The 27,137-nt window shown below is 36.7% G+C and overlaps 2 pseudogenes; both read left to right on the forward strand.

Annotated features, from left to right (window-relative positions):
* The first annotated feature begins 8,220 nt into the window (after window positions 1-8,220).
* Window positions 8,221-8,943, forward strand: LOC120604816 (olfactory receptor 2AP1-like; annotated as a pseudogene).
* A 9,285-nt stretch (window positions 8,944-18,228) lies between these two features.
* Window positions 18,229-19,139, forward strand: LOC120604817 (olfactory receptor 6C4-like; annotated as a pseudogene).
* The last annotated feature ends 7,998 nt before the right edge of the window (window positions 19,140-27,137 follow it).

A 27,137-nucleotide genomic window follows, 5' to 3' on the forward strand; every position in this document is an offset into this window, starting at 1 on the left:
ATTTTTTTTGCCCTATTTATTTTTATTAATGTTATCTGTTTGATTAATAATATAAACAAGAAAAGAGGATTTTCGGAAACTTGGCAGAGTGAGAGACGTCTCTAGATGTCTCCCCTTGAAACAACAATAAGCTGAACATCTAAAACTCAACAAAAAACGCCCAAACTGCACACCAGCATGTCTGAGCATGGGAGCTGCACATAAGGGTTACCAAAGGTCAGAACCCTGGGTGTCAGGCGGTGGACTGGGAGAAATAAAGAAAGTGCCTCTCCTGGCAGCCAGAGCTCCAAGTAGGAGGAAGAGGAGGGGAGAATGTGCAGCGACTTCCCTGAACAGCCTTGCTTGAGAGTGCTGTGAGCTCCATGCGGCTGGTGGCAGGGCCCAGTTATCAGGGCAGAAAGCAGAGAAGCGGGGCGGCAGAAAAACAACAGTTGATTTTTACTGGCCACGGTTGCAAAACTGAGCTTGAGCCGCAGCCTCCATCCCTCAACCCAGACGGCCCTTTGATCCATACCCTCCGAGACCAATCACTGTGGAGCCCCAGGGGAATCTGAGCAAACGCTACCAAAACTGACAGGGACTGAAAATGAAGGTAGCGAGCACGGTTAAATATCTACAAGAAAATAAAGGCATAATATAAAGGCATTATTAAGGCTTTATATAAAGCAGGGATCCAAGAGGCTTAGACACCACCTACTGGAAATCAAAAGAAAAGTGCCTTCTTTGCAGCAGGCTAAATCTTTCTGGAAAAAAAGCAGAATACATTTCCATTAATGCCCAGGTGGAGAAATAGTCCATTAAACACCATGAACAACCAAGATGACAAGGCAATTCAGAAAGAAAGAGAAATATCTCCAGAAAAAAAGCTTACAGACATAGAAATATGCAACTTAAATGACAGAGTATTCAGGATGGTACTTCTGAAAAAACTCAGTGAGATCCAAAATGAGACATATCAACAATTTCAGGAATTGAAACAACAACTAGATGAGCAGAGCAAGGATATTGAAACTCTCAAAAAGAACCTAATAGAACTTCTGGAGATAAGAAAACATACTGCAAGAATTGAAAAATGAAATAGCAAGCTTGGGAAATAGAGTCAACGAAATGGAGGAGAGGATCAGTGATATCAAAGACAGAAATCTAGAAATAAATCAGAAAGAAGAAGAGAGAAACTGAAGAATGAAAAATAATGAAAGAAATTCTAGAACTACCTGATACCATCAGGAAAGGAAACATAAGAATAATGGGCATTATCAACAGTGAGGAAAAGGAGCAGGGACTAGAAAGTATTTTCAGACAAATAGTGGATGAGAATTTCCCAAATCTAAGGAATGAGCTGGAGCTTGGAATTCAAGATGTCAACAGAACATCCAATTACCTCAACCCCAAAATGCCTTCACCAAGACATATTATATTAAAATTATCAAATATCAATGACAAAGACAGAATTCTCAAGGCAGCCCGGGAGAAGAAAACAATAGCTTAAAAGGAAAATCCATTAGATTATCCTTGGACTTCTGAGAACAGACCTTACAAGCCAGAAAGGAATGGAATCAAATATTTAAACTATTAAGTGAAAAGAACTACTGGCCTAGAATAATGTATCCAGCTAAGCTCTCTTTTAGATATGAAGGAGAAATAAAGACCTTTCCAGTGGAGGGAATTCTCCACTCTGATACCAAAAACTGGTAAGGATAACATAAAGATAACATAAAAAAAGAAAACTACAGACCAATATCTCTCATGATATTGGCTTAGACACCACCTACTGGAAATCAAAAGAAAAGTTCCTCTCATGAACATAGATGCAAAAATCCTCAGTAAGATACTAGCAAATCGAATTCAGCAACATATTAAAAAGATTATATACCATGGTCAAGTGGGCTTCATCCCAAAGGCTTAGGAATGGTTCAACATATGCAAATCAATTAATGTTACACACCACATAAACAAACAAAAAAATAAGAATCATATGATCATATCAATAGATGCAGAATAAGCCTTCAACAAGATACAGCATCCATTTATGATCAAAACACTTAACAAAATCGGTATAGAAGGAAAGTACCTTAACATAATAAAGGCCATATATGACAAACCCTCAGCCAACATTATACTTAATGGTGAAAAACTAAAAACCTTCCCTCTAAGATCAGGAACAAGGCAAGGCTGTCCACTATCGCCACTCTTATTTAATGTAACATTGGAGGTCCTAGTGAGTGCAATCAGGCAAGAGAAAGATATAAAAGGCATCCAAATAGGAAACAAAGATGTCGAACTGTCACTATTTGCAGATGACATGATTCTCTATATAGAAAACCCTAAAGACTCCAGAAGAACACTACTAGAAACAATAAGCAAATACAGTAAAGTCTCTGGATACAAAATCAATGTTCAAAAATCCATAGCGTTCCTCTACTCTAATAATGAAGTGTCAGAAAAAGAAGTGGAAAAAATAATTCCTTTTTCAATTGCAACAAAAAGAATGAAATACCTAGGAATATATCTAGCAAAATATGTTAAGGACCTATATAATCAAAACTACAAGACTCTATGAAAAGAAATCGAAGAAGATGCAAAAATATGGAAAGATATTCTGTGTTCTGTGACTGGAAGAATCAACATAGTTCAAATGACCATATTACTTAAAGAATTATACAGATTTAATGCAATCCCTATCAAAATCCCATCGGCATTTTAAAAAGAAATAGAACAAAAAAATCATCAGAATTGTATGGAAGCACAAAAGACCCTGAATTGCCAAAGCCATCCTGAGAAAAAAGAACGAGGCTGGAAGCATCACTCTGCCTGACTTCAAATTATACTACAAAGTGACAGTAATCAAAATGGCATGGTATTGGCAGCAAAACAGGCACACAAACCAGTAAAACAGAATCAAGAGTCCAGAAGTAACACATATTTATATGGGCAAATAATTTTGGACAAAAAAGCCAAAATCATACAGTGAAGAAAGGAAAGCCTCTTCAATACATGGTGCTGGGAAAACTGGAAAGCCATCGGCACAAGAATGAAACTGGACTGTTGTCTATCGCCACACACCAAAATTAACTCAAAATGGATTAAGAATCTGAATATAAGACCAGAATCAATAAAATGCATAGAGGAGAACATAGGAAGTAAACTCGAGGACCTTGAACTTAAAGAAGATTTTATGAATATGACCTCAAAGGCAAAGGAAGTAAAAGCTAAAATAAACGAATGGGACTACATCAAACTAAAAAGCCTCTGCTCAGCAAAAGAAATCATCAACAAGGTAAAGAGACAACCATCCAAATGGGAAAATGTACTTGCAAGCAACATCTCCCATAGGGGCCAGAATATACAAAGAACTCATATGACTCAATAACTACAAAACAGCAAATGATCCAATGGGCAGTGGACCTGAACAGACACTTCTCCCTAGAGGACATACAAATGGCCAACAAATATATGAAAAGATGCTCAACATCGCTAGCTATTAGGGAAATGCAAATCAAAACCACAGTGAGATACCATCTCGTACCTGTTAGAATAGCTATCATCAACAGGGCAAGTAACAACAAATATTGGACAGGATGAGGAGAAAAAGGAACCCTCATACACTGTTGGTGGGACTGCAAATTTGTACAGCCACTATGGAAAACAGTATGAAGGTTCCTCAAAAAACTAAGAATCGATCTACTATATGATCCAGCAATCCCTCTCCTGGGTATTTACCCCAAAGACTTGAAAACCCATATCCAAAAAGATATTTGCACACTGATGTTCATAGCAGCATTATTCACAGTGGCCAGGACATGGAAGCAACCAAAGTGTCCTTCAATATGTGATTGGCTAAAGAAGCTGTGGTACATATATATAATGGAATATTACTCAGCCATAAAAAGAGATGAAATACAGCCATTTGCGACAACATGGATGGACCTCGAGACAATCATGCTAAGCGAAATAAGCCAGACAGAAAAAGTTGAAAATCACATGATATCACTTATATGTGGGATATAAACCTAAAAGCAACAAATGAGCAAGGCAAACAAACAGAGACTCATAGACATAGACTATAGACTAGTGGTTACCAGAGGTTAGGGGGTGATTAAGGAGAGGGTAGGTAGATGTGGTAAAGGGGGTCAAATATAGGGGTATGGGGGAGGGTGAAGTAGGTAAAGGGGATCAAATATATGGTAGCTGAAGGAAACTGGACTTTGGGTCATAAACATACAATAGAATATACAGATGTCAAATGATAATGTACACCTGAAAATTATATAATTGTATTAACCAATGTTACCTCAATAAACTTAATTTTTAAAAAGTTAAAAAAAAAACTAAAAGGAAATCTTGCCATTTGTGACAACATGGATGGACCTTGAGGGCATTATGTTAAGTTAAATAAGTCAGATAGAGAAAGACAAATACTGTATGATCTCATTTATATGTGGAATCTAAAAACAAAACAAAAAAAAACACACACACACCCGAAAGCCAATAGATACAGAGAACAGATTGGTGGTTGCCAGAGGCTGGGGGTGTGGGGGTGGGCAAAATGGGTGAAGGAGGTCAAAGGCACAAACTTCCAGTTATAAAATAAGTACTGGGGATGTAATGCACAGCATAGTGACTATAGTTAATAATACTGTATTGTATATTTGAAAGTTACTAAGAGAGTAGATCTTAAAAGTTTTATCACAAGAAAAAAATTTTATAATTATGCATGGTGATAAATGTTAACTAGATTTATTGTGGTCATTGTTTCACAATATATACAAATATTGAGTCAACGTTGTAAACCTGAAACTGACATAATGATATATATCAATTATACCTCAATTAAGGAAAAAGTATCAGTAAAATCTTTTGCCATTTCTGACATGACCTCAGAATATTTTAGTTCATAATGTTACTAAGCATTTAAAGCATTTGAACTAATGATCAGTGCCTTGTATCTAATGAACAGATCTTGGTAGATAACAAGCTAACCCATTCATTTATTTGACAAACATTTACTGAATTCTTACAATGTGCAAGTAGTGTTCTAGGCACTGTTAAAAAAACCACTTAAATCTCTGCCTAGAGGTAGCATATAGACAATAGATGAACCAACAGGTAAATATAAAATAACTGAGATGCTGATAAACGTGATAATAAATAAAGCAAAGTGTTATGGGTTAAATTGTGTCCTAATCCCCAGTGACTCAGAATGTGGTTTTATTTAGAGATAGGATTTTTATTAAAGTAATCAGTTTAAAATGAGGTCATTAGGTAGACGCTAACAGAATAGGACTGGTGTCCTTATAAAGCAGAAGAAAACTGAAGACAGACATGCACACAGGGAAAATGCCATGTAAGATGAAGGCAGAGATGGGAGTGATACTTTTGCAACTCAAGGAATATGAAAAGTTACCAGCAAACCACCAGACGCTAGGAGAGAAACCTGGAACAGATTCTCTCTCACAGCCCTCAGAAGGAACCAATTCTGCCAACATCATGATCTCAGGATTCCAGCCTCCAGAACTGTGAGACAATATATTTCAAGCCACGAAGTTCGTAGTAGTTGTTACAATAGCCCCAGCAAACAAATACACTGGTAAGAGCATAGAAGAGAGCTAGAATGGTGGGTAATAAAAATGACATTTGTGATAAGTGAGGCAGGGAGTCATGCAGTTATTCAGTAGAAGAGTATTCTAGGAAGAAGGAAAAAACAGTGCAAAGATCTTGAGACAGCAGCATGTTTGGTGTGCTTGAGGATAAGAAAGAACAACAAGGCCAGGACACAGTAAGCAAGGGAGGAGGTGAAGTCAGAGAGGTAACAGCTGTGCAGATCATGTAGGGTCTTGTGGGCCACTGTAAGGACTTCAGCTTATACTGTGAGTGACAGGAAGCTCTCAGGGTGTTCAAGGATATAAAGAATATGATCCAGTTTTTGGTTTTGAGACTATCATTCTGGAGGTTGAGTTGAGAATAGACAGTACAAGACAAAAGCAAAAGTAGAGAGGTGAGTCTGGAAGCTGCTGCAATAATCCAGGTGGAATAATTCTTGGTGGTGTCTAGCCACCAAGAAACAGTGGAAATGGGGGAGTGGTAGATTCTGGATGTATTTTGAAGGTAGAGGTAACAGGATTGGCTGCTGGGTTGGGTATTAGGTGTAAACAAGAGAGGGGTCAAAAATGCCTCTAAGGTTTTTGGTCTAAATAATTAAAGTATGGAATTTCCACATACTGAGTTGAGGATAACTGGAATGAGCTGCTTTTTTTGTTGTGGGGTGGTGGTGAGGGAATCCAGAGTTTGGATTTGGATATATTAAGCTTGAGTTGTCAATTAGAAACCCAAGTGGAGGTGTTAAAATAGGTAACCATTTTATCAGTCTTGAAGGAGATGGCCCTGGGAAGGCATTGAAGTCTTATTTGAACTTTGGAAGAAGCAACTGAAGAAAGCCAAGTGGCAGTAAGATTGTATCCTTGCATAGAACCCGGTGGGGGAGATTTGGGGAATGGGTAATTGATATCATAAAAGCTTTTTCTATATCACCTAAAAAGTAATACTATTTCATCATTAACCCAATGGTCTAGAAAGTTCTCAAATCTATGCTATATCTGATAGAGTTAAGAAGGACTTCGAGAAGCTGTTATTCCTTGCTCTCTATTTCTTTGGTTGGTATGGGACAACACTGCAATACTAGCATTTAACAAGAGGCAAATGATTAAAATTTGTTAATATCTATTTAGCATTGTTCATTTCAATCCTATATTGTATATCCTAAATTTAAGAGGATGAATCTTAAGTATTCTCACCACAAAACCAAAAAGAAAAAAGAAAAGTAACTATATGAGGTGATGGATATATTAATTAACCTTATTGTGGTAATCATTTTACAATATATGTATATCACATCATCATGTTGTACACCTTAAACTTACACGTTGTTGTAAGTCAATTATATCTCATTAAAGCTGGAAAAAATAAAGCAAACTACTTTGTGGTTTTTCTCTTGTAGCCACATTCATCACTACCTAATTTTATTTTATTCTATTTTATTTATTTATTTTTAATTTTAATTTTTTTAAATTAAGTTTATTGGGGTAACATTGGTTAATACAATTATATAATTTTCAGGTGTACATTATCATTTGACATCTGTATATTCTGTTGTGTGTTTACCACTTAAAGTCCAGTTTCCTTCAGTTACCATAAATTTTATCCCCTTTACCCACTTCACCCTCCCCCTAAACTTTATATTTGACCCTTTTTACCCCATCTACCTTCCCCTTCCTCCCTCACCCCACTAGTAACCACTAGCCTATAGTCCATGTCTATGAGTCTCTCTTTGTTTGTCCTGCTCATTTGTTGCTTTTAGGTTTATATCCCACATATAAGTGATATCATGTGATTTTCTACTTTTTCTATCTGGCTTATTTCGCTTAGCATGATTGTCTTGAGGTCCATCCATGTTGTCGCAAATGGCAATATTTCATCTCTTCTTATGGCTGAGTAATATTCCATTATATATATGTACCACAGCTTCTTTAGCCAATCATGTATCGGAGGACACTTTGGTTGCTTCCATGTCCTGGCCACTGTGAATAATGCTGCTATGAACATCGGTGTGCAAATCTTTTTGGATATGGGTTTTCAAGTCTTTGGGGTAAATACCCAAGAGAGAGATTGCTGGATCATATGGTAGATCGATTCTTACTTTTTGAAGAACCTTCATACTGTTTTCCATAGTAGCTGCACCAATTTGCAGTCCCACCAGCAGTGTATGAGGGTTCCTTTTTCTCCTCATCCTGTCCAATATTTGTTGTTACTTGTCCTGTTGATGATAGCTATTCTAACAGGTACGAGATGGTATCTCATTGTAGTTTTGATTTGCATTTCCCTAATAGCTAGCGATGTTGAGCATCTTTTCATATATTTGTTGGCCATTTGTATGTCCTCTAGGGAGAAGTGTCTGTTCAGGTCCCCTGCCCATTTTTTGATTGGATCGTTTGCTGTATTGTTGTTATTGAGTCATATGAGTTCTTTGTATATTCTGGCCCCTATGGGAGATGTTGCTTGCAAGTACATTTTCCCATTTGGATGGTTGTCTCTTTAATTTGTTGATGATTTCTTTTGCTGAGCAGAAGCTTTTTAGTTTGATGTAGTCCCATTCATTTATTTTAGCTTTTACTTCCTTTGCCTTTGAGGTCATATTCATAAAATCCTCTTTAAGTCCAAGGTCCCATGTATTTCTTTCTTTGGAACTTCTTTTTAGAAATCTCCTCCACAAACATCACTCCCTGGGTTCTGATCAGCATCACAACTTGAAACAAGAATATCAGCTTTGCTGGCTGATTCACTCAGTATTTCTTTGCCATATTCCTTGCAGAAACAGTTTTATCTTCTGGCTGCCATATCCCATGCTCACTATGTAACCATCGTGAGCAACAGAATCTGTACCCAGCTGGTTCTCTGCTCTTGGCTGTCTGGTTAATAGTTATACTACCAACCACTCTGATGAGTCAGCAAGACTTTTGTGCATTAAACAGGCTGAATTATTATTTCTGTAACTATGAGCCCCTTGGAGAACTCTCCTGTTCAGACACAAGCCTCATAGAGAAGATTGTCTTCCTTGTGGCATCTGTGACCCTAATTGTCACTCTGGTGCTGGTGATTCTCTCCTACTCATTCATCATCAGGACTATTCTGAAGCTCCCCTCTGCCCAGCAAAGGACAAAAGTCTTTCTCACTTGTTCTTCCCACATGATTGTCATCTCCCTCTCTTATGGAAACTGCTTCTTCATTTATGTTAAGCCCTCAACAAAAGAAGGGGACACATTAAACAAGAGAGTAGCTCTACTTATCACTTCAATTGTACCTTTGTTGAACTCCTTCATTTACACCCTACGGAACCAATAGATAAAACAAGCCTTCAAGGATACAGTCAAAAAGGTTGTGAATCTTTAAAGAATTTCAGAATTGAAGCTTTATTGGATGAGTCCTTACTGTGTACCGAGCTCTCTACCAGTTACTAGGTATCCGATAAAAAGTTAAACTCCAGGGCAGTGAGAAAGACTTGAAAATGAATTATAGCCTGGTAAGTATTCATATAAATAAATGATTAAGGTTTTGTAGACGAAAAAGCAGCTTGATCTGAGTTAGAGAGTAAATATATGTTTTCAGAGGAAATGCCATTTAACTGAGTCTTAAGCAGGAATAAGTCGATCAAGCAAAAATAGAGAAAGAGAAATTTGGGTTGAAATAATATTGTCGGTAGAAGCATAAAATTTTAGTCCAACAGGATTGAGTAAACATTATCATTAATTTCAATAAAACAAAAAGGAGAAGGAAAAAAGTTGTGAAGATGATAGTTTTAGTTTTGAATTAAGTCGACTCTCATGTTAAATAAATTAAATACCCATAACTTCAGGGCATCTGGATCTGGGACCAGATTTATGGATTTAGAAATAGTAATTTATGTGGGTATAGAGGAAATTGAGAATAGAAGTAAGTATAGAAGAAGTTCAAATATTAAACTCTAGGTGTTCTCTCCAAATTTAAAGAGCAGAAGAGGCTGAAGAGATGATAAGAAAGGCAATAGATTTGTGGAATTCATAGGAAGAGGATGTCTCAAGAAATATAGGTGACTGGCAATGTGAAATGCTGCAGGGAGTAATTAACATGAAGCATTAAAGTATGAGAACTAACAATAGTATGTTGTTGATCTCAGTCATTTTCAGCAAATGTAGAAATTGGATGGAGTAGGAAGAAATCAGACTACAGTGGGAATTGGTGGGTGAGAGCTGAAAATTTAGCAATAGTAAAATGAAACTTCAAGAGGGAAGAAATGAAAAGGAGAATAACCTATGTTCTTCTAATATCTGTGTTATATTCCCTAATATCTGTGGTCATTGCTAGTATCTGTGCTTTCTCATTACTAGTATGTCACAGGAATGGCTATATATTCAGAGTTTGTGTCCACCTATATTCTGTAAGATTCAGGAGTGAAGGGATATCTTCTTTATCACAATTCTATCTATAACGCCGAGAAATGGTAGGTGCTCAATAATTAGCTGTCAAATGGATAAATAAATAATGGACAGATAGATGGATGGTTGGACAAATGAATATGGGAGCCTAGAATTGAACATTTTTTTAAGTGAAGAACCTTGATCATTTGAGAATTTATATACTGAGAGTAATAAATTAGCAAGGCATGCCTCATATGGACTTTTTAGATCTGCTTAATTTCTCTCTATCTTACAGATAAGGAAACTGAAGCTTAAAGAGGTGAAATAACCTGTACAAGGTCACACAGCTGAGTGCTTGAACTAGCACTAGTAGTTAAATTTGCCTGGTGCCAAAGTCTAACTGAAATACAACCTCTTACTGGTTTTAAGGTTCACTCTCCTAAGTGTTTCTAAGTATTTTAAGTAGCCTTGGCTTTTCACCTGTTTACCACTTTTTCCAAGCTCTTAACAAGCTTAACTTAGAAGTCTTTATGATGTGAATCCCTTTAAGAAGTTGAAAGCATACAAAAATCCCACATTATTCCTCCTACGGCTCCTGACTTCTCCTAAGAAGTGTCTCCTTTCCATGTTCATATCTGTTCTGAACAACATGTTTCTTTGTTCTCTCTCTCTTTAAGAGAGAACAGAAGACCCCAAGAGTACAGGACCTGAGAAAGCAGTATTTTTCCTCCACCTTCATCTTGAGTGAGAAGCTTCACGGAAGGAGCTACTGCTCCTTAGCCTGGACACCTGAATGAATACATACAGAGTAGACATGACACCATCCTACCAAAAAGAGCCAAGGCTAGCCAGACCCACAGCTTAAAACTACAATCACTCAGCTGAGCCAAGATGAGTTCAGCTAACCCTAAGCCAACCTAAAGATGTAAAGAGAAATAGATGCTTTTTCTTGGTATGATACTAAGATTTTGTGGTTGTTACACAGTAATAACTGGTTATTAAACTCACCAGCTCACAAAACATCACACTGCTCCACTCTAATGAGGACAACAAGACCTGAGAAACAAAGAGTAGCTGGATTCCATGGTAAGATACATGCTTGCCAAAGGGAGGAAGATAAATTCCGAAACACTGTAGCTCCCTGCTTCCTCAGTGAAGTTTCTGGGATTCCAGACATCTTAAGGGCATATCAGGATAGACTTTCAAAGTGAAACAAAAATAACTGCATTTGCACCTCCTAATAGTAAGCAAGAGGTACAATACACCACATTTGAGAAATAATATACACCACACTTGAAAATGCTCTTCTGGCCCATTTATCAAATAATCCAAAAAACTGCTCATAGTATGAAAAAGCTCCTCAGATGGCCCAAAATTCTATGCAAGCACAGCTCTTATGACTGTGGATTTAACTGCATTTAAAGTATCTATGACAGATCATGCTGTGTGGAATTTGGGGCATCCCCAGTATGTAAGTCTCAATGCAAGCCCCCCCACCATGAGATAAATCCATGCCATCTTTACCAAATAACTTGTTTGTTTTTTATGGTTTTTTTTTAATTTAATTAGTTTCAAGTATACAGTACATTGGTTAGACATCTATATAGTTCGTAAAATGATCCCTCCAATTGCTCCCTACCTCCCCTGACTTCTGCCTAGCCAACTTATTAATGCTAATTGCATTCCCTATGCCATGCTCCCCATCCCAGTGACCATCCATCAGCTACTAATTTGTACTTCTTTAACCCTTCACCTCATTCTCTCAGCCCCTCAACCTCCTTCCCCTCTGTCCGTCACCAAATAGTCCACTATATTTGTGAGTCTGTTTTTGATTAGTTTGTTCTTTTTATTCCTTAGATTAGATGTATAGTGTTTATCTTTCTCTGTCTGACTTAAATACCTTCTAGGTCCATCAAAGTAATATCGTTTTCCATCCCCTTCTTTTTCACATCTAGGGGTCTTGTTTTCTTATCCTTTCAGCCACTCTATCTTTGGGTTGGAGCACTTAATTCTTTTCCACTTAAGGCACTTATTGATTGGAATGTAGTTGTTATCATTCTTTATTCCTGTTCTGGATACATGTCTTTTATTCTTAAAGAAGTCCCTCCAACATTTCCTGTAATACTGGCTTGATGGTGATGACTTCCTTTAGTTTATTTTTGTCTGGGAAGCTCTTTATCTGTCCTTCAACTCTAAATGATAGCTTTGATGGATAAATTATTCTTGGTTGTAAATCCTGGGTCTTCATCCTGTCGAATATTTTTTGCCAAACCCTTCTGTCCTGCATAATTTCTTGTGAGAAATCAGCTGCCAGTCTTATGGGTATTCCCTTATAAGTAATTATTAGTTTTTCTCTTGCTACTTTTAAGATTGACTCTTTGTATTTAAACTTTGACATTTTAATTATAATGTGTCTTTCTGTGGGCCTCTTTGAATCCCTGATTTTTGGAATTCTCTGAGCTTCCTGGGTTTTATGTCCATTTCTTTCACCAAGTTAGGGAAGTTTTCCATCACTATTTCTTCAAACAGCTGTTCAACATCTTGATTTTCTTCTGTTATGCCAATCAGATGAATATTTGGAGCCTTAATAGGGTCCCATATCCTCCTTAAATTATTTTTATAGTCTTGGCATCTTTTTTCTTGCCATTCTGATTGAGTGTCCTGATTGACTTTCCTGTCCTCTAGATAGGGCATTTGATCCTCTTCTTTATTCACTTTGTCTATTCCTTTATTTATTCCATTTAACATTCTTCTCATCTCAGATGATGTGTTCTTCATTTCAGACTGGTTCTCTTTTATAATTTCCATTTCCATTTTTATGTTTTTTTATCTCTTTTTTGGGGTTCTCTACACTTCCCAAAAGTTCACTGAACATCTTTATAACCAGTGTTTTGAACTCTGCATCTGTTAGATTACTTGACTTCGTTATATCTGGATCTGTGTTCTGTTCTCTCACATGGTTTCTGCTTCTTTGTCTTCCCATTTTGGCTACCTTTCCATGTGTGTTTCTATGCACTAAGCAAAGCTCCTAAGTCTCCCAGTCTTATTAGTGTGGATTTGTAAAGTAGGTGTCCAGTGGCACAGTCCTGAGAGAGGTTCAGCAGGCCAAATTTAGCCCAAGCCTCTACCCTTCCGAGGCCACCTATTAAGATTCAGCAAGCAATCCACAGATGCTGTGCTTATAGTTGCCTCAAAAGGCCACGCCAGAAACCGAGGCCAGCTGCCTCCACCAGTGTGAGTCTCAGCAAGGAGCACCTGACTGGCTGAGGGTATACCTGGATGTGGCTTGGGTGGGGCCATGGGTTGGGATAGGCGGGGTTTTAGGGAATCTTCTGGGCGGAGTGACCTCTGTTATCCAGTTTGATGACGTCGCGGCTATGGCAGTGCCGTATCCAGCACACTGGTAGCGAGAAGGGCTCAACAGGAAACAATGGATACTGCCAGCACTTCTATACCGCTCGAGTCTCGTCTAGGCCCTCACTCCGACAATGTCTCCTTGTAAGTCTCTGGTGCCCCCTACGTGCAGCCCAATCGGCACTGGTGCTCAGAGTGAGCAGGTCTGTCATCTGAAAATCCGCTCAGGGACGCAGCCCCTTTAAGAGGCGTCTACTGCTGCCGCAGCCTCCACCTCACTCAGACCAAATAGCCCCGTGTCCTCACCCCGTCCTACCTTCTGCCATTCCAGAGTGATTTCTTGGATTTCTCCCTAGTTGTATGGCTTGTTCATCCCAGGCGACTTTTCCTTGCTGCTGCTCCTTGTTTCCATCACAACTTTGATTTAGTCGCCAGAGGGATGAACAGAGCCTCCATCATCTAGGCCATTTTTTCCCCTCCCAGGGTTTATGTTTTAAATAGAGGCTTTTTCTTGACCTGGAATACTTCAAAGGATTTGTTCTCTCTCTCCTTGCTTATGAGGTTCACAGCAGTCTTTCCAGGTATGGAAGAAGATCATTTTTGCAGATGCAGAGAACCTCAGGATATTTGGAGGACCTTATATGAAGCATCATGGCCAGGCTATGGAATTAGGTTCCAGGTAGAAAGAAGTCCTGACATCCCAGCAGCACCATGGAAACTGTGTCCCCATATTGAGGAGTGTGTGGCATCTCTGAGGTCCCTGAAATAGGCTGGCCCAAATAATTGGTTCTTTTGAGTGTGTTAACTTGCCCTGGCTCAGACTGAATGTCTCTCTATGGGACAACCTGAAAACAAGTATCTTGAATTACTCATCATGAAGTGAGTGTTAAATGTTCACTAAGTCATAAAAACAGAAGCGTCTAGAGATATTCCATTTTCAAGCGGAAGTGAGGCATATGAGATGAAGCTTATGCAGACCCTAAAGGCAGAGGTGATTTGAATAAGTAGGAGATGGGCTCTCCCGATACTTTAACTCTTCCTCCAGGTCCTCTTCTCCCTCAAACCACACCTATAATTTCATTGCAGGGAAGGAAAGGTGGGTCCAATGACTAATAGGAAGAAAAAATAAAGCCTTCTTTACAGATGGCTCAGTGCAATATACGAAATACAGCCAGAAGTGGACTGTTGTGGCGTTAACAATCCCACTGAAGCATGGCCATGAAAAGCAGTCTGAAAGGAAAATTGTTCCCACCAACAGAAACTTAATATAAATATAAATAGTCATCCATTTTGTCTGGAAAAACAGCTATCTAGAGGTATAGATCCATGCCATATAACAATTAGAAGTTAACAGTTTATCTGTATAATCAGAGATTTAGAATAAAAAAAGTGGAGGACTGGTTAACCAGGAGGTTTGGGGTAAATGAATAAGGATGGACCTCTCATAATGTGACTAAAGTTGAAGCTACTCATATACCATATGAATATGTGTGTTCATCATAAGTTTTCTTCAGCAAACACACATACACACACACATACACAACACACACCTATCAAAGATTTGGTAGACAAGCGGACTTTTTCTGTGAATGAGAGTCAACCTCTTTCCCCACCACTCCAACAGTGTTCAATGAACTCAAAAACGAAGTAGCCGTGATGACAGGACTGTAGATTACGCATGAGTCTTTCCTCACCAAGACAATCTGGCAAGTGCCACTGCTGTGTCCAATCTTCTAATAGCGAAAACCAAAGCTCAGCCTGTGGTGTGGCACCTACTAGTTCCATATGCAATCAACTACCTGCTACCCAGTTAATTGCACAGGATCCTTTCTGTTGTAATGGAGGCTAATTGTCATCACTGTAATAGACCTTCATTCTGGATATGGATGTCTTTTCCCAGCTCAGCATTATCATCTATTTATCTGTTCTTCTATTTCCAGTGATTATTTTTAATCATTATCATTACGGCAATTTCCACAAGGCTTTGTACTATACAGATGTTCTGTTAACTTCCTCAGTGTCTCTTTAGACTTCTTCCCCAAACCCATATTAAAGGTTCAATTCCGGAGTTCTCAACAAATAGGGTTCATTAGCATGCTCTGAATGTGGGCCTCCTGGGATCTTTTATTTCTTTCTTCAACTGATTATCCTAAAGTCTCCCTGAACAGGACATTTAAAATATGCTTCACTCTGGTATAATATCAGAAGCAGCATATATCCAGGCTCAAACAAGTCGGAACAGAGGAAATAAGATTTTGAAGGGACAGTGGTTTTATTATCACTACTACAAATATGCTTAACTTAAATAAATCACATTTCAAAGGCTTACTTACTGTCCAGGGTGAATGCTAAATTGATGTGGAAATAAGAAGTGGCAAACTACAGCTAAGCTTATGTGTAGCAAGATCAGTAAGATTTTTCCTACTAAATTTTCATAAGTTTGTAAACTTCTGTGAATAATTAGGTCAATAAGTATTGGTGAGAAAGCAAACAAGTTCAATTTTATGTTACCCTTCATCCACATCTGACTTCTAAGTTGTGATTCATCCCATGGACATGTATGGGCAAAAGCTCACAGCACTGCCCTAAAAGTCAAGTGTAAGTATATTCTCAGCTTATAGTTATATTGATGTTACCTGTCTGTGATTGCAGAACATGAAATCATATAACGGTGACTTTTTTCAATGAAAAAGTAACTTATGCTTATTTTATAGCATTTATACAATATAAACAGGTATAAAAGTATAAAAGTATAAAGTAAAAAGAGATAGTTTGATAGCTCCTCTTATGCCCCCCACATCCCCATTTAACTCCATAGAAGTAACACTGTCAACAATTTATTTTTCCAGATATATGGACTATGCACACAAGAATATAGTTTTATATCATATAAATATATATATATATGATTTTTTAACCCAAACGGGATCATATAATATTAAGGCTAATTTGAAGGGAAGACATTCAAAAGAAAATGCATTATAGAGAGTTAAAGATATGAGATCAAAAATGAAATAAGAATTCAGGCCTAGAAATATCTGTTTGAGAGGCAGCATGAGATAGGTGTAGGACAGGATTGTATCACTGATTTGAAAACTAGAGCAGGCAGGCAGCTTGTAAAGAATGTGTGTTTAGAAGAAAGAACAGCCAGAGTAAGACATACAATCATCAGAGTCTAGAGAAAAGAGGAAAAATTAGGAAGAAGCCATGGGTTAAAGGCAAAAATTAAGATGCAGAATTCAAAAATCAAAGATAATGTAAAGGCAAAATACAAACATGCAGAAATTTTTTAAATAATATGCAATCACCATTTAATAAATTTGTTAAGAAATAAAGAAGCAAGTCCACATGTATTTTAGAATCAGAAGAATTTGCTAGCTGTGTGTTCTTGGCCAAATCACTTAAACTTTCTCAGTCTCAATTTCACCATCACCATCATTATTATCCTTATGGTATCGTTAATCCATTTTAGCTCATGTAAGGTTGAGAGAATAGTCATAATCGTTCTGCTCCTGGGTCAGGATGGGAACTCAGCAGACTACGGAGACAGAGGGCTCCAGGTCAGAATCCACAATATACTAACTGCGGGATTTGGAACAATTTGTCAACGGCTACAAACCTCAGTTTCCTCATCTGCAAAATAGGGATAATAATAGTGCCTATCTCAACTGGTTATTTTGGGAATCAAATAAAATAATGACAAGACTTGGCGCATAGCAAGTCCTCAATTAATAATAATTATTATTTATTATTCCAAACAAAGCAATGTACATAAAATGTTTTTTTAATTTAGAAGATGGTAAAAATGTTTATTACTCGTCTCTATTTTCAAGAGTCAGAAAAGGACTGACCTTTAACACAAGAGGAGTCATCTGCTCTTTTAACAGAAGAATGAGAAGATGAGTGTAGGACAGAAATGTCTTGAAAGAAGAAAGATAGACAGGAAGATTATGCCAGAAGAAATCTTACTAATTATTAATATAAGGTACGTGTGTTATCTGCTGAGAATAGCTTTGAGAATTTGAGAACTGTGGAGAAATTAAATAAATTTAAATTTTAAATTAAATTTTATTGTAATAGCTAAGTAAATATTTAGAAATCTGTTCTTCATCGATAAACAAAAAAAATAATTATTCATATTCTTAATTATGGTGTAAATAGCCCCTTAGTCACTCAAAATCTTCATTAGAAACTCCTAAATGAGGCTTACAACTTCTGATTTCAGTTATATTTTTCTAGCCAGAGTAAAATTAATAAACATGAATGTGGAAGAAAAATGATAGCAGGAATCCGATTGGTAAGATGCCATCTGTTCTGTTCCTCTGCAAAAACCATTGAAGACAAAAGAACTGGGACCTGAAGGAAGGCAGACACTAGCAGCAAAGACTTAGAGAGTGAAGATATTAGTTACAATGGTCCACAAATTCAAAACATGAAAGGGAAGTTGGGGGCCTCTTTAGTCACCATAGTTATAATCGCGTTGCTGATTCCCTCCTAAAAGTCCCTCGACTATGAGTTAACATAGCTTCTCTTCTCACCCTGAGACCAAGAGAGTAATAATGGAAACGAGACGCCACTTCCAAATTAGCAGATATAATGAAAGATCAAAAGTAGAGTCAGTGTTCAAAGAGAAAATAAAAATATAAAATGGAGAAAATTATAACTTAGCCATTGGATTAGAAGGTAGGCAAGAAAAGTACATGAGGAGCCTAAGAAAGAGTCATGGTGAAAAATCCTCCTCTGTGGGGATTTAAGAGCCAGGCTCTATCCAATAGAAAATCTCATTTTAGTTAAATTGACAGAAAAAAAGACATTTGAACCAATTCAACAGGAAAGGCTTAGTCTCTTCTTAATGTTCCTGAGTTCTTTTTCCATTCTCATCACTGATTTCTTTGTTTTGTACCTTCCTAGGCTGCAAAGGTTAACAATGAAAAACCAAATCTTTCTGACAGAATTCATTCTGCTGGTACTAACAGACATCCCAGAGATTCAACTTATAATCTTTATACTTCTCTTCCTCACTTACATATTCAGCATCATTGGAAACCTAACAATCATCACCCTCACACTACTGAACTCCCACTTCCAGACTCATGTATTTCTTCCTCTAGAATTTCTCCTTTTTAGAAATTTCCTTTACAACCACTTTTACCCCTAGGCTACCGTTCAGCAAGAGCATCAGCTTTGCTGGTTGCTTAACTCAGTATTTCTTTGCTGTATTTCTTGGGGCCACAGAGTTTTACCTTCTGACTGTCATGTCCTATGACCACTATGTAGCCATATGTAAATCCCTGCATTATACGACCATCATGAGCAGCAAGGTCTATATCCAGCTGGTTCTCTGCTCTTGGCTAGGTGGATTCCTGATCATCCTATCCCCAATCATCCTGACTAGTCAGTTGGATTTCTGCGCCTCCAACATACTGAATCATTATTATTATGACAATGGACCCCTCATAGAAATATCTTGCTCAGACACAAGACTCCTGGAGCTGGTAGACTTCATCTTAGCAGTTGTGACCTTGTTGGTCACCCTGGTGCTAGTTATTCTCTCCTATACAAACATCATCCAGACCATTCTGAAGATACCCTCTGCTCAGCAAAGGAAAAAGGCCTTTTCCACATGTTTTTCCCTCCTGATTGTCATCTCCCTCTTATGGCAGCTGCATCTTCATGTACGTAAAACCCTCAGCAAAAGAGGGAGTTGCCTTCAATAAGGGAGTAGCTGTGCTCGATACTTCAGTTTCCCCTTTACTGAACCCATTCATCTACACTCTAAGAAATAAACAAGTAAAACAAGCCTTCAGGGACATGGCCAGGAAGATTATGAGTCTTTAATGAATGTAAAGACTTCAAATTCAAAGGAAAATTTGAACAATATTCATAAAGTTCCTCCCCATTAGAGAAGCTCTAATATTCTCTTGATTAAAGCAACATCTCAGGTGAATTTATTATGAAGTGTTGTCGAAGTTATATTTTAAATTTGCCAATAAGAAGGAAATCTTCCCAAAAACCTGTTTAAATATTTCTTTTTAGTAAATAGACTTTTGAGCCAGACATTTAAAAATTTGCGAAAATGTGAAACAATGCCACTCTTCTCATTTTTTGAGACTATAATTATTTCAAATAAAAACATATTACTTGTGCAAAAAGAAATATTATTATAGTTGTTTAAAACAGAATTTTTTGGTTCTCAGTTTTAATTTCTAATATGATTTAAAAAATAAATATAGATATAACCCCTTAGTAGATAAAGTTTTATAGGAAAATGATGTAGCTAGATAACATTGTTAATCTGAATACAAGAAAGGAATATCTGGATAAAATCACTAAGGTTGTCAAAAGACTAATGGTCCTGGGCTTACTAGTAGTAAAGTTTAGCTTTACAAACTGGGCTTTTAATGTCGTCAATGTTCTTTAAAAAGCTATCCAAACATATTATCAGAAATACTAGATACTTCCCAGAAGAGGCTAATAATTATGTTTTGCAATAAAACTCTACTCTTGCAATAAAGGTCATCCTTTCTCAAGTTAAGATAATTTCTTTCCTCATCTTTCTTGCTCTAACAATTCTAAAACTGTCTTCTTTAGACACATAATGCCAAAAGAATTTCCAGTTGTAGGATTGATATTTCTGACTCTATCTCCCCTCCCAGTCATGAAATTTGAATAAAAATTATTAACAGGGGTACCCCTAACATAGTGAATATCCAATCTCCTCTTAAGGGAAGATTTAGAAGAATAGGAATCTTGAGCCATGTTGGCAATGGTCAAAACCTATAGGGCTCTATAAGAGTGCCTGAGCTTTAGGGAACATATTCTGTAGATGAATCTGAGAAGGCTGACAGTGAAAGGGCTTCCTGAGGATGCCTTAGGGAACAACATCCATATGTTTTAAGAATTGTAGTAAAGGGTGGTTAAAGTGGGGAGGGCATAGAAAACAATATGATGGTAAGCTGTCTACATTCTATTTAAAGTGGTAAAATATTGATTCTAAGTGGACAGTGGAAAGTTAAGCATGTGTATTATGATTCCCACAGAAATGACTTTAAAAATTAAAGAAATATAGTCAAAATCACAATAAACAAATGAATCTTAGTGGAATAGTAAAAAAAATTTAAATAACCCAAAAGTAGGCATGAAAAAGGAAATCAAGGAACTCAAAGAGAGGAAACAAGCAGTAAACAAATAGTAAAATGATGAACATATAAATAATTACATTAAATATAAGTGTTCCAAACATGCCATTTAAAATAAAGATTGTCAGAACAGATTTTTTTCTAAGTAACCTAACTATATGCTGTGTACAAAGATTCTCTTTAAATATAATGATTTAAGTAGGTTAAAAGTAAAACATAGAAAAAGATATGTCACCCAAACACTAATTAAGAAAGCTGAAGTAGCCATATTTGTATCAGACAAAGTAGACTTCAGAACAGAGAAATTTACAAGAGATAAAGAGGAATGTTTCATAATTATTAAGGGGTCAATTCAAGAAGAAATCCTAAACTTATAAGTACTTAACAACACAGTTACAAAATATATAAATAAAAACTTACATAACTTGAAGAATAGAAAATCTACAATTATCTTTGATGACTTCAATACCCCTCTCTTGATAATAAAAATAATTAGTATACAGAAAATAAATAAGGATATGGAAGAACTGAACAACAACATCAATCAACTGGACATAACTGACATTTATAGAACACACCACCTAAAAATAGAACACAAGAACACACAGTCTTTTCCCATACACTTGAAATATTTGCCAAAATAGACCATACCCTGAATCATAAAACAAACCTTAGCAAATTTAGAAGAATTAAAATAATTAATATAAAGTATCTTCTCAGTTCACAATGAAACTAAACTTGAAATTTATAACAGAAATACCACAGAAAATTTTCCAAGCAGTTGGAAACTAAACAACACATTTCTCAATGATTCATGAGTCAAAGAGGAAATCTCAAGGGAAATTAGAAAATACATTAAACTGAATGAAAATAAAGACACAAAATATCACAAATTGTGATGGCAGCCATAGCAGAGATTAAAGGAAAATATATAGCATTAAATGTTTACATTGGAAAAGATAGAAAGTCTCAAATCAATACTGTAAGCTTCCACTTTAAGACAAAAAAGAAAGAGCAAAATAAAGTCAAAACAAACAAAAGGAAGGAAAAATAAAACTAAGATCAAAAATCAAAAATTTAAAAACAAAAACAGTTTGTAAATCAATAAAGCCAAAAGCCAGTTCTTTGAGAAAACCGATAAGATTGATAAGTATCTAGCAAGACCAGCAAAGTAAAAAAGAAGGAAGACTCGAAATTCCAACATCAGAAATGAAAGAGGGTATATCATTATAGACCTTACAGGCATTAAAAGCATAATAACAAAATACTACAAACAGACATGTTACAGGTCTTAATACAAGAGATAATTGGTCTTTTATTAAGATGGTAAAAGCCTGAAACATTCCTGGCTTCAACTTTAACAGAATATTGAGGAAGTTTATATAGCTAGTTGGAAGAATCAATATGAACTCTTATGGACTCTGCTTATGTCCATAGACTTTCACCCAACTAAAACAGATTTTGGAACCAAAGCTCATTCTTCAGTTATTTCTTGAAGCATACATATATGTATATTAATGTTCAGGTTAGCTATAATCTGGTGATGTGTAGAAAAATTCTCTGCAACTTCAAAGGCAGAGGAGGCAAGTAAGAAACAACAAATGGTAGATACAAGTCTTTCTGCAATTTATCTCCCTTTATCTAACTTCTTTAACTCAGCACTTTATTCCTCAACATCAGCTAAGTTCATATTCTGATTATAAACCTATCAGCAATGAGAGTTCAGGAGGTAGGAACACTAATGGAGTTCTCCAGCAAGGAAAGTTTTCTTGATCAAGAAAGTTACAATAAAGACTGTCTTAGAAGACACTCCCAGACCTCCAAATCCTTCTAGGTAATCCTGTTCTAATTATCACGATCTCTCTCTTTATTCATCAAGGCCAAAACATTTATAAGTGAAACTTAGGCTATAAATTCAACTAAATGTAATTCAGTAACCCACAGAATTAATTACTGACTTTGGCTTTCAACAGTTTCTACTTTGTGGCTCTAAGATGTAAAGGATTCTTTTAGCATAGCCTTAGAAAATCGGCACTTTGTTCTGTTTTAGGTGAGAATTTTTTATACAATGAAGATTATTTTTTCTTGCCTTAAGATGCCCAGTGGAGTAAGAAAAAGCCACTCTGCCACAACATCCTGGACTTCCTCATCACCATTAAATCGCTCTATAGCAGTAGCTTCTCAGTCTCTCAGATCTTTGCCTTCAGTCAGCACAGTTTCAGATGACCAAAGTGATGACTTAATTGCTTTTAATTGCTCTTAATTGCAGAACATGAATAGCAGAATCACTGCTTATCACCCATCTCATCCCAACAACCAAATATATATTTTTCCCTTTGAAAGACTCTTGCATGCATCTCCCTCTCTGACCAATCCCAGGAAGTAATAGAAACCAACTAATTGTAAAGGTACCCAGGTCAATCTCACTGTGAGGCTTCATTCCCACAACAAATGCCTCTTTGTAATGAGATATTATGCCTGTGATGGTCCAACCGTATAATAAATAAAGGAAGTCTATAAGTGTAAAATATAAACTAAACTAATACGACTTGAAATATAACAGTTTAAATATAGCTCTGTGCTATGTTTGAAATGTGTACGCTTGGCATTACATTTTTAAAGATTTGATGAGTTACTTATGCCTGGGCCTCTCTGGCTTCTTTCTATATGAGACAAGTAGACATCTATCTGGTCCCATAAAAACAAGATCCCTAAGGTCATCTTCCTGAGCAGAGAAGATGGACTCAGAACACAATGTGTTCTTCTGTGCCTGCGGAGATTTATTGATGAATTGCTGTGCTTCCCCTGAGGTCATTTCCATTAGTTCCCAAGGGGCTAGATACAGCTTCAGGGTGAGCAGGCAAAAAAAGAGATTAGAATCTTAGATAAGATCATAAAGGGTATGGAAAAAGAAAGCATAAACCTCTTCATAGTATTCTAGAACATGTGATGTATAAGGAAGCCTCCCGAAGCTTAAAAACATTGAAATGGAGATGAATGAAAAGACATCTAATTTACACCATGCCCTTAACAACTATAAAGTGCTGTTAGAAACTGAAAATGAAAAGCAAGGACCTATAACCAAAATTACTCTACCCAGCAAAGCTATCACTTAGAATCGAAGGACAAATAAAGAGCTTCCCAGACAAGAAAAAGTTAGAGGCGTTCATCATCACCAAGCCAATATTACAGGAAATGTTGGAGGGACTTCTTTAAGAAGAAAAAAAGAAAAAAAAATCAAAAATATGAATAATAAAATGGTGATAATTGCTTATCTGTCAATAATTACTTTAAATATAAATGGATTAAATGCTCCAATCAAAAACTAGGATGGCTGAATGGATAAGAAAACAAGACTGTTACATATGCTGCCTACAAGAGACCCACTTCAAATCAAAAGGCACACACAGACTGAAAATAGAAGGATGGGAAAAGATGTTTCATGAAAATGGAAACAAACAAACAAAAAAAGCTGGGGTAGCAATACTTATATCAGACAAAATAGCCTTTAAAACAAAGACTATAACAGGACCCAGTTATCCCATTTCTGGGTATTTAGCCAAAGAAACTCAAAACATCACTTCAAAGGGACATGTGAATTCAAATGTTCATTGCAACATTATTTACAATGGTCAAGATATGGAGTCTATCTGGGTGTCTATCAATGAATGAATAAATAAAAAAGAGATGATATATATACACACACACACACACACACACACAATGAATATTGCTCAACCATAAAAGAATGAAATCTTGCCATCTGCAACAACATGGATGGACGTAGAGGCTGTATTGTGCTGAGTAGAGTTAAGTCAGACAAAGATAAATGCCATATGATTTCACTTACATGTGGAATCTAAAGAACAAAATAAATGAACAAACAAAACAGAAACACCTGCATAGATACAGAGAACATTCTAATGGTTGACAGATGGAGGAGGGTTGGGGGTAAAAAGGAGAAGGGATTAAGAAGTACAAATTGATAGTTACAAAATAGCCATGGGATGTAAAGTATAGTATAAGGAATATAGTCAATAATATTGTAATAACTATGTACGGTATCAGATGGGTACTAGATTTATCAGGGTGATCACTTTGTCAGTTACATAAATGTCTAATCACTATATTGTACACCTGAAACTAATATATTACCATATGCCAACTATAATTAAAAAATAAAAAATTATTTTATAAAAAGCAACTAAAAAACTAAGACTTAAAAATAGGACAAGAATTGGCTAAGATCCCAATATTAGTAGCAGAACTAGAACTAGAATCTGTTTTCTGGCTTCTGATAAGTAGCATATCACATTTGCACCAGGTAGAATGTCATACCTGAACATAGAACATTTTAGCAACAGAAATTAAAACCAGAGTAAAATTACTGAATAGGTTTAACATTTATAGGTGTCTGTGGTGGGACCAGCCAAAATTATAAGGAAAGTTGTCTTTGAGGCCTTCTAAACTACTTCTCATTTCTCAAAAATATTTACCCACCTCCTATTGCCAGCTGCATTATTAACTGACAACAACACAAATATAGGAGCAAGTTCTTAGGTAAATATCGTGTCACTTTCTCCAGGGATTTTTCACAAATTATCCTGCTTACCACTTGCGGCCAGAACAACCGTATCCTAAGCTCATAAGTGAATTCTGAGCACAGATTCCCCTGAGCACCATTTCCGTTTTCCAGAATCAATCCCCTGAGTCTGTAATGAAAGAGTCTATAAAACAAATGTCCCTTTTCATTGGGTGGAATCTGCTCAGAAGCCTCTTATATGGCCCAAAACTTCAGAACCTTGGATTCCAGTGGGGAACCATGGGCCACACAGCACAACAAGGAAGCTTCCAGTCCCATCTCAGACTCTGACCTTTCTGCTGCATCATTTGAATGTTGACTGAGCAATAGAATTTTGTCTTTGTTTTAGGGCTCTGTTTTAGGATTGAAGCTGCTGAAGGGTCAGATATCCAGTGAGAAATGAAGACTGAGTCGAGAAAAGATTTCTATGTAAACGTACCCCTGTGATTATTTCTACAGAGTTGCCTCCACATTTTGATTCAAGTCTGAGCTCTTTTCACGAAATCACATAGGATATTCAGGCCTATACTTTCTCTGCTTCCTCTCTAGAGATCATCAGAGACCTGAGGAGCTCTTGCTGTCCCTGGGCTTATGAGTTCCTGAGGCCACTTCCCAGACAACAAGTCACTGTACAGAAAGGGAGGGAGCTGTAGGTCATAACTTCACTTGCCAGGCCCAAGAAATGACCCATGCCTCAGGTGTCTGAACCACTAGGCAAATTCTCTACTGCGCTTGGGAGCTCCCCAATGCTTATTCTGTGAAAATAACAGGCTCAGAACCCTTAAAAAAACTGAGGCCAAAGGATAATTCTCCTCCCCAAATAGAAAATGTGCCTCTCTGCAAACAATGGCTAGCTGTGGAAGGGGAAATAGGCAACTGGACCCTGGGCTAGAATTCTCTAAACATTTTAAATCATACATTCCATCAGTAAAAATAAAAAATTGAAGTTGAGGAACATTCCCAATATATGTATATGTTAATTAACTTTTATAAACTATTTACATGTACTGCTATATAAATGTAGTTTATGTTTTAAAACATACACCAAAACAGAATCTCTTATTGAGATAAAGCTAAATTCTATAGTTCATCAACTTCGACATACATTTCAACATCTGTGAAACTAGAAAGCATCTTATGATCAATGGTATTTTAGCATACTGTCATATGGCATCTTTTCTTATTGGTACATGAAATAATAGTTCTCTCACATCAAATTGTATCTTAGATTTTATGAAATATGGTATAACTAGAAGGCTCTCATATCTCTTTCCCATATTCCAATGAATCTTCTGGCAAATTTAAAAGACCAATGACCAGGGACCATGGAGTTCCTGGGCCATTAGACTCAAATGAAAAGTAGTGAGAGAAAATCATTCATAAGTATTTTATAGATTTCTCTAGGTAAAAATCCCCTTTCTACTAAGTAAAATAACAAGACTGAGAGCCTCAGAGAATCTTATCATGGCAAGGAAGCATTCAAGTGGCTTCCACTTATTTTTTAGATTCTCACTATGATCCTAGACCAATAGTTAATTTCTGTGGAGTTCACCTTCCTCATCAAAAAATGGGTGCAATAAGCCCCATAGTGTCTCATTTTTTACCAATACCACCCTAGCAATCTTTATAGATAACTATCACATGCCAGGCCTCAGGAGTCATTGTGGGAAAGGAGTCTGAGACTCTAAATTGACATATTTCCAAAGAAGACATACAAATGGTCAACAGGTATATGAACAGATGCCAAAGTCACTAATCATCAGGGAAATGCAAATCAAAACCACAATGAGATATCATCTTACACCTGTCAGGATGTCTATTATCAAAAGACAAAAGATAATAAGTGCTGACAAGAAAAAGAGAACCCTTGCATACTGTTGGTGGTAATGTAAACTGGTACAGCCACTATGGAGAACAGCATAAAGGTTCCTCAAGAAATTAAAAATAGACTACCATATTATCCAGCAATCCTATTTCTGGGTATACAGCCAAAGGAAACAAAATCATTATCGCAAAGAGATATCTGCACTCCCATGTTTTTTGCAGCATCATTCACAGTAGCCAAAATATGAAATAACCTAAATGTCCACCAGCCGATGAATGGATAAAGAAAAT

The sequence above is a fragment of the Pteropus medius genome, unplaced genomic scaffold, assembly GCF_902729225.1.
Source record: "Pteropus medius unplaced genomic scaffold, Ma_sr-lr_union100, whole genome shotgun sequence".
In the NCBI taxonomy this organism is placed as follows: Eukaryota; Metazoa; Chordata; class Mammalia; order Chiroptera; family Pteropodidae; genus Pteropus; species Pteropus medius.